This window comes from Pseudorca crassidens, chromosome 14 (assembly GCF_039906515.1).
Source record: "Pseudorca crassidens isolate mPseCra1 chromosome 14, mPseCra1.hap1, whole genome shotgun sequence".
In the NCBI taxonomy this organism is placed as follows: Eukaryota; Metazoa; Chordata; class Mammalia; order Artiodactyla; family Delphinidae; genus Pseudorca; species Pseudorca crassidens.
This window is the reverse complement of record NC_090309.1, coordinates 67522699-67532428: the sequence shown is the minus strand read 5'-3', so window position 1 is coordinate 67532428 and position 9730 is coordinate 67522699.

Here is a 9730-nt window from a genome sequence, read left to right as displayed (position 1 = left end):
TGCCTGTCTACAGGATACCCAGGGGAAGCTCAGACTGGAGATATGAATGTTTAGGATTATTGGCATACAGATGACAACCAAAATCTTGCAAGTGGGTAATAGCACAGCAGTAGATTGGTTGTTTTTGCCCTCGCAGGGAACAGTCCTCCAAATATAATTTTTAAAATTTCAGTTCCTTAAGTTAACCATAATACAACACAGTGACTGGCTCCCTGACTGTTAACCATACCATATCAGACCACATCTGGGTTTATCCATCAGTTCACCTACACTTCATAAAAACTGTGGCACGTGCCCTGCTCTGCCTCGTTCTAGGTACTAAGCTTCTGTTCCGCTCTCTGGGAGAATCATGACACTTCAAACTGTCATGCAAACAAAGTAAGTCATGTGTGTGAGAGCAGCTAGCATAGCGCCAGCCACGTAACAGGCTTCCAGGCAGCAGTGATTATCCTCATCTCCTACACTTGGGCGCATGCGGCTCAAACCTTATAATTATTTTTGGCACCTACATCTTAGTGTTGACTCACATCGAGTTTGCTGTCAATTCAATCTCATGTCTCACATGTTAAAACATGTGAGTTCTGTCCCATCCTGCAAAAGGAAACCCTTTGAGAAGATCCTGGTCTGAGCTTCAGTATCCTTGTGGCTATCAGTAGATATCATTTTCCAAACCTACTGCTCCTCCTGTGGTCTCAGTTTCTATTCACAGCATCACCATCTACCTAGGCTTCTCAGAAACACTCAGAGCACGTAACACAAATATGTAATTATGTATGTAGGATTCTATATACACACAAATACATGTATCTGTCAAATCTAAGAGGATGCTATATGCCAGATGCTAAGAATACTTTTTTATCTGACCCACCCCCCCCAAAAAAAAGCATTGAAAAAGATCACAACTCCCAAGCCAAGGAGGTGAAAGAAAGAAGAATCCAGATAGGTATCAGAATAGCACTGACATGGGGAACAAAAAAAGAAGGCTCCTTTTTAAAATTTCAACATTGTTTTGAAAATTCTGGCAAAATATGAAATACAATTATAAACCTAAATAGTATTAATAAAGAAGAAAAACACTAGTTGATCCTCATTTAACTGGAAAACTAAGAATGAACTAAAAAGTACTGTATGAATGAGTATTAAGTAAAAAAACTATACATTAGATAAATACTTTTTAAAGTAATGGCATTCCTCTATATAGCAATAAGCAGTTAGAAATTATCATAATAGAAATATCTTTCATAGTAACAATAAAAATATAAAATAACAGAATAATCTTAAAGGAAATTTTTTTACCTATTTGTAAACTACAGAAAGTTTACACGGATGTAAAAGAATAAGTGGAAAGCTGTATCATTTCCTTGGATTGAAAATTTAAATATTAAGAAGATGTTAATTCTCCAAAAATTAATTTATAATTTTATTGAGATTCTGATAAAAAAATATCCCAATGATCTTGTTTTGTGGAGGAGGGGAGAGACGAGGAGAAGATAATTGACAAAACATCTTCAAAATTGATCTGGATGAGTAAACACAGAGACATAAGATTAATGTCCTTATTGTAAAAACAAGGAAACTTTTTCAAAACAATGAGAAAAACACAAAATGTTTTTAGAAAAATGAAGGATAAACAAAAATAGACAGTCACAGAAGAAATATAAGTGGCTAATAAACAAATGAAAAATTTCGAACTTTTTTGTAATAATATATACACTCATTTTTAAAAATGAGATATTTTCCAGTTCCCAAATTGGTGAATTTATTTAAATAATAACATACAGTGTTGGGGGGGAAAAAAAACCCTAGGAACTCTAACATCCCTGCAATAGGATATAAACTGTTGTACCTCTTTTGAAAAGCAATTTGGTGGTAAGTATCAAAAGAATTAATAATGTTGCCAATGGTTCCATTTATAAAATACATATTAAGTAAATAAAACCATGGATGAAGAATTATGTACAAAGGTGTTCATCTTTCAGTGAAACAGAATAGATAACTCTGAAATAAAGCTTTTATTATTGTTGGCAATAATTCTGCCAATGACTTACGTGTTCGTTATTTAGTACGGCTAATTAAATTAAGGAATTTCCATAGAGTTGGATATTAGCATTCATTCCAATTAATTATTTGAATAGTTTTCCAGGATATGTGAAATACACATGGTATAATGTTGACTGGGGAAAAGGCAGAGGATAAATAAATACATATTGACAGAAATAAGACAGAAACTAAATTACCTGCAAATTTCATAATTACTTTTCAATTAGAAGGAACAGAAGATTTTGAGAAAGAGAGAGAGAGAGAGAGAGAGGAGGAGGGGGAAGAAAACAAGGACAAGAAGAAAGTGAGACTAAGAGATTGTTAAAACATGTTAGTAAGGGAGAGTGAATATTCATACCAGATATTAAGATGTATCATAAGATTACAGTAATTTAAATGGCATGTTACTAAAAATAGACACAGCTTACTGAAACAGGGTAACTCTGAAATAGGGTTATCCTATTTCAATAATTTATAATAATGTGTCTTTAAGAAGACTTGACAAATCAAAAGAGAATGGAAGACTATTCAACAGAGAACTGGTAAAGAATCTGGAAATAATTTTGAATACATCACCACTCCACAACTTTATACCAAAAAAAAAAAAGCTAATGATGAATTTTAAAGTTACATATAAAAGTTTCAAACTAGAGAACAATTTCAAGAAAATAAAAACTCAAATTCTTGAGCAGGAGAACCCTTTCTAAGTTTAATGTCGTAATGGGAGAAATCATAAAGAATAAAACCAATAGCTTTGGGCTTCCCTGGTGGCGCAGTGGTTAAGAATCCGCCTGCCAATGCAGGGGACACGGGTTTGAGCCCTGGTCCGGGAAGATCCCACATGCCGCGGAGCAACTAAGCCCGTGCACCACAACTATTGAGCCTGCGCTCTAGAGCCTGCGAGCCACAGCTGCTGAGCCCGCGTGCCTAGAGCCCGTGCTCCGCAAGAGAAGCCACTGCAATGAGATGCCCACGCACCACAACCAAGAGTAGCCTCCACTCACCATAATTAGAGTACGCCCGTGTGCAGCAACGAAGACCCAAAGCAACCAAAAGTAGAAATAAATAAAATTAAAAGAAAAACACCAATAACTTTTCCTACAAAACAATTTTAAACTCAGTAAGCAAAAAAAAATTTTATAATCAAAATTGAGAAGCAAAATACAAACTAAATAAAATAAATACAGTTTTTAAATAGAGAATCATTGAGACATAGCTGCTGAGTAGCAGACTTTTAAAGACAGGAGCAGGCTCTGCTTCTTCAACTTCCACTGTTGTCTGCTTTTGTATTTTTAAATAATGCCTGCTCCTATCTTCTGCCTTTATCAGTTTCCTTCTGCTGGTACACATTGTGTGATGGTCATAGCCTTATTGTTTTACAATCATTAGCCAACTGCAGGCAATTCACATTCCCAGTCTCTCTGCCCATCAAGAGCCACTTCCCTAATGAGTCAAGTTTGGGGCCTGCTTCAGCACTGAGCTAGATTTCAAGAGAAATGACAGCTCAGCCTTCCTCATCAAGAAGCTTCGTCTACCTCCCCTAGTGGGGAGACAGGCAAGATTTACCATCTAGGAAAGATGCTCAAGACTTGTCCTTGCTCCAGGGTCCCTCTGGATTCCTGTGCTTCTGTCGTTTCACTGCTTTGTTACTTTTATTATCCAAGGGGGGTTGTTTAGTAGGATGGTGCTATCAAGGTACTGCCTACAGGGACAGATTGATATGTCTGGGCTTGGGACCAAGAACTTGCTTCTGGTTTTGCTTTCATCAGGAAGCTCGGAGCCACACAAGCTGCTCACTTCTAAGGAGCACTGGGTGAGCTCACCTCCCCCCGACATGATCACTGCTGCACCAGCCACCTGCCCCTTCTCCTCCTATCTACTGCCTGAAGGGTGAAATTATTTTTCAGAATTCAGGAGATTTTGGAAAGCTGCCTCACACCTTTTTTGGATTGATGGGAAAGGAGGTAGGATGATAGATAGCTCCACAGAGGATGCCTGTGGGGGCAAAGCTTTCGACCTCTCTGTGTGAGTGTTCCTCTCGAGGAAGCATTCGTATCTTCACTTTCAGCACTGCTGTGAGGACCAGATGCTACAAGGGAAATGCCCACCCTCTAGGAACACAAGTGCTATGAAAGCAGAGACCGATAATGAAGGTGATGATGGAAGGTTTTCTAATTATAGCTCACATCTTGTAAGTTACAAATGTCTTGCCTTTGGGAGATGAGGTTCTCAGAGAGGAAACTGAGCTGTAGGGGCTCAAGAAGCAGACACTTTAATAAAACCAGACATCCACCACTGCCTCCCATAGTGTGGGCTTTCTTCCTTGTGATATTGGACTTCTCCGGTGAGCTCACCCCTGGTAACCTAGGGATGAGATTCTCTTTCTGCCCACAAGAGCTGCTGTGTATGACAGATGCACATCCCAGTAATTAAGTATCAATAGGTGTGGCAGTAATGGTATGAACAGGGCAGGCTGTTCAGGGACAGCTGGACAACAGGACTCAGCCTGTTACTTCATCTCCTTTTCTGTTTATAAATTTCCCGAGTACAATTTCCTAATCTCCTTATTTTTATTCCAGACTTGCCTTTCTTTGTATGTATTCAGTTCTCATTCATTCAAGGGGAAAGTACAGTAGTTCAAGTAGAAAGAACAGTAGTTCACTTTCCCCTTGAATGAATGAAAACTGAATGAACAAAAGTGAACTTACATGCCATATGTATGTGTGTATATATATATATATATATATATACACACACACATATATATATACATATATGTAATTATGTCTATAGATAGATAGATATTTGTATAGAGATTATAAAATGGTATTAGGTCCTTAACCTACACTGTGTCAATTTATCCCCATGACAGCATTGTGCAGTGTCATTCTTAGACCGGGTTTCACATATGAGAATATTGCCATAAGAAGAGGTTAAATAGCTTAGTCTAATTCTCAACAAGAGGAATTGGCTGAGCTGACGCATTTTCCCCTTCAGCGGAGCTCAACAAAAAGAGCAAACTATGGTGTACTCATCTGGGAGGGGCCAGGCTGGGAGGCGCCCAAGCTCTAGGGTTGTGGACACCTGCGCCACCACTTGAACCATCCTCCTGACTCCTCTAACCTCCCCAGTTAGGGCCAGGGCTCAAGCTTTTTTCTATTCCAAGTTGCCACTGCAGTTTTCACCTTCTTCTCCCTCTACTTCTGGCCAGACTTTGGTGGTCTTAGTGAGAAAGGGAAGAAAAAGAAGGAAAAAGCCCAATTTCATAGCGTCACCCTCAAGGGCCTACAGCGAAGGCCACACATTCCACTACTAGCAGTTGTGCTTCTTGGAGCTGATGGGCCACCCTCAGTTAAGATACAAATGAACTGAAAAAAGTTACTCACTGACCAATGATATGCTAGCTTATTAAATACGTCCAGAACACAGGGCAGTGCCCACATAGTGAATAACAATAACAGTGATTATTATACTAAGAGCTAACAGTGTATACTGAGCACTGTCAACTGACCAGGCAGTCACTGAGAAATCAACATGCATTGTCTCTGTTCATTCTCAAAAAACTCTCACTCACAATGGAGCTGAGGCTGGGAGAGTGAAGCCACTTTCCTGAGGCCACTAAGGATGTGCGGGCCCAGGGACTCTATCTACTGCAGGTTGTCTGCCTGGGAACCTCAGGGTAACAGACTATAGGAGCCACGTGGTGGGCATAGGAGAAGCACCTGGTAGGAGAGAGGCCGCTAGGAGCCAGCGGGAACTGAAAGCGAATGCCGCTGACAGAATGTTGAGTAGGAAAAAAATTAAGTTCCAGGGGACTACTTGTAGCAGGATATGCTTTTTACAAAGTTCCAGAGCACGAAACCTCAACAATATGCTATTATTAATGATAACATTAATTTAAAAACCAAGGGAATAAATTCCAGGTAGTGGCTAGCTCTGGGGCTGGCGGGGCACAGGATAAGGGAGGGACACATAGATACAGGCAAATTATTGCTAATTTTTCCAGTTCTCGGATTGGCTGATAGGTTCACCAGGGGTTCGTTGTATTATTTAAAAGTGTGTTCAATAAAAAAAGAAAAAAATGTAACAAAAAAGCCAGGTATAAGGAGTTTGTCTTGAACCACGATTATGAAAAAAAATCTACTTTTGTGTATCTAAGGACCAGATATTTTTTATAAAGGATGGGGGAATAATAAATAAATAGCCAAGTACTCATATTCAAGGTTAAGAAATAAAGCACTGCGAATATATAGTTGAAGCCACCTGTGTCCCCATCCCCAATTTCACTTCTGTCCTTAGTCCCCAGAGGACATTGTTTTCCAGATTGTTTTCTATTCCCTTACTTTTTAAAAACTTCTGAGCATCATGAAAAACAGGGAGTGTTTTTTGCATAATTTAAAACTTTAGAGAAGTGGTATTTATTATGCTTTGTATCACAGCCTACCTCGGGCTTTATTTACCCAGCACTGTGTTTTGGCATCAGATCCAGTGTCCTCATTTTCACGTTGGTATAGTACTATATTATTATATGAAATTAATTTTGTTATATGAACATGGCACAATTTATCCACTTTCTTGGTGAAGAAAATTTCATTGTTTATAATATTTTGCTGTTACAAACAATGTTGCCCTCGACATACTTATCTCCCCATGCACCTGCACGTGGGCAAGAGTCTCTCTAGATAACAAGTAGGCATGGGATTGCAAGGTAGATGGAGGACACGCACACCTTGAGCTTTGCCAGGTAATGCCAAATTGTTTCCTAAGGCGTTTATGACAATCTACATGTCCACCAGTGACGAGTGAGAGTTCCCATTGCACCACATTCTCACCACCACTTGTTATCAACCAATGTTTTTCTTTTTGGCCATTTTGGTGGGTGTGAAGTTCTATCTAATTGTGGTTTGGCATTTCTCTAACTACTGATGAGGTTCAACATTTTTTCTTGTGTTTATAGGGTAGAAGTCACGTAGCCTCTTTTGGAAAAGGAATCTGCCTTCTGCTAATATATTTTTTTCTGTTGGAATGTTTGTCTTTTTCTTACAGATGTGCAGGTATTAATTATATATTTTGGACGCTCTTTGGTTGGTTTTATGTATTGCAAATATCTTTTCACTATCTTTTGTATCTTCAGTTGAATAACAGTGACTTAGGTTTACTATTGCCAAATGTATTTCATTTGCCATTTGTTCTTTTGGTGTCTTATTGAAGGAATTCTTCCTGACCTTGTTGTAATATATATATGCATTCTCTGTTACAACCTCTGTATATATCAGGTTTCCACATGTCCTGACTATTTTACTGGGTCACTGTTCTCTTGATCTACCTCTATGCTAAACCTCACCACCTTAACCACTGCAACTTGATAATGACTTCTACTATGGCAAGTTCCCTTCACCTAGTTGTTGCTCTTGCTGTTGATATTGTCTTCTTTTATTCTCCTCCTTCTCCCTTCCTCCTCCTTCTTTTTTTTTTTTTTTTTTTTTTTTTGTGGTACATGGGCCTCTCACTGTTGTGGCCTCTCCCGTTGCAGAGCACAGGCTCCGGACGCGCAGGCTCAGCGGCCATGGCTCACGGGCCTAGCCTCTCCGCGGCATGTGGGATCTTCCCGGACCGGGGCACGAACCCGTGTCCCCTGCATCGGCAGGCGGACTCTCAACCACTGCGCCACCAGGGAAGCCCTCCTCCTCCTTCTAATCCTCCTGTGCCTTCCTCTCTTTTTCTTTCTTCTTCTGGGATACCTTAGCTACTCTTGGACTATTTATTGTTCTACGTACATTTTAGAATCACCATGTTTATTTCCATGGAAAACCCCGTTCAGATTTTAATTTAAATTCTATCTATTATTGAATCTGGCAATTACGCTATAAAGAATTCACATCTTTGTGACATGAAATCTTTCCATAACTGAACATGGTATGTCTCTCCCACTTATTTAGAACTTCTTTAATGTCTTTCCATTTGGTTGTGTTACTTTTCATCTAAAGGTCTGTACATCTTTTGTCAGATTTATCCCTATGTTTCTATTTTTTGTAAATGATTTATTTTTTTTAATTCTCTCTTGTAACTTGTTATTGTTAGTATATAGACATGCTGCATCATTACTTGGTTCCTTTATTTAAAAGATAGATTTCCCAACTCTTCACGACTGCGAGCTAGAGTTAGATGTGTCAACATACACTCAATAAGTTAAATATTCAGGGCTGACATTTGGTTGTACACAATACCATGGTTGTACTAATTACTAAAATATTGAAATATTTCCACAAAGGAACCCCTGACTTCCCCACCAGCACCCTGGTGATCCTGACCTCTCCCCCTCAACAGACCCAGACCTTCCCAACTTCCAGACACTACTAATGAGGTTTAACATCTTTTCTTATATTTTTAGGACATGCTTGTAGCCTCTTTTATAAAAGGAATTTTTGGGTCTTTTGCTAATTTTTTTCTATTGGAATTTTTTTCTTATTAATATACAGGCATTAATTATATATTTTGGATGCTCTTTTGTGGGTTTTATTATTGTAATATCCTTCTCTGTCTTTTGTATCTCTACAAAAAAGGGCCTTAGGTCTTGCTTCACTGAGAAGACAGACGTCTGTTCTGATTGCTCCATTCCCATGCCATGTGAGTTGTTAAATATTTTGAAAGTTGCCTCTTATGCTCATATGCCAGTGCTAACTTAACACCAAGGGTGAAATATTAACCTGAGTGGTTTCTCAACGAAGGGTGCAGAGAGCACAGAAAGAGGTGATCAGCTCTGGGGTTCAAGTAGGGAGTCAGGAGATTTGAGCTGTAGCCAAGGAGATCGGAGCCAGCACCCACCTCTGACAATCCCCACTTGAAACCCTGCAGCTCACCACGCTCCTCCCCTTGGAGTTCCCATGGGCACCTCGACCACATGTTTCAGACTTTAAATGCTAAGTCTGCTCTCTTCCCGACTCCGCTAATTGGTGGAACAGTGTCTCCAACCATCTTGTCCCCTACAGTAGAAAATTCAGAATTATCCTAGACTCCATCTTACCCTTATTATTGCTTACCAAGATCTGTCAATTCTATGTCACTAAAAAAGAAAAAAATCTCTTGAATATGACTTTTTCCCAGCCCGATTACCCCAACTCCTACATTTTTGAAGTTTCCTAATCAGTCTCTTGGCCTCCAGCCTCTTTTGCTTCTCCAGCCCCTCCCCTGCACCGCTATCAGCATTAGTAGTCCCACCTGGCCCATTAGCCTACTCTGTTTCCTCGTCTGTGGAGGGGAGTATATGGGAGCCATCTGCCTTGGCAGGAGAGAGTATTTTGTCACTGATGCTGATGAGAATGGTGAGAATATAAAGCAGATTGACTTTGAGTTGGTTTTATTGTTGTGTTTAAATTCCCTATAGGCAAATACACCCCTTTTTGCCTACACCTGGCCAGCTGTCATCCCCTTCTCCTTGGCATGACACTGGAGACATGATCTGCCTCACAGAGCTGCTGCGAAGGTTAAATGAAACAATACTCGCTGGGAACGTAGCCCAGGCCCCTGCCCATGGTGAGTGCTCAGTCAATGTTAACAGTTATCTGCAGTAACATTATTATTGGTTCCTTATCTCCTCCATGATTCCTGTTTCTGCAAAGCCTTCTGTGCCTGGCCTCAGTCACTCCCTTCCACCCTCCTGAACCCAGTACTCTAGGTAGCAAACTGTTCT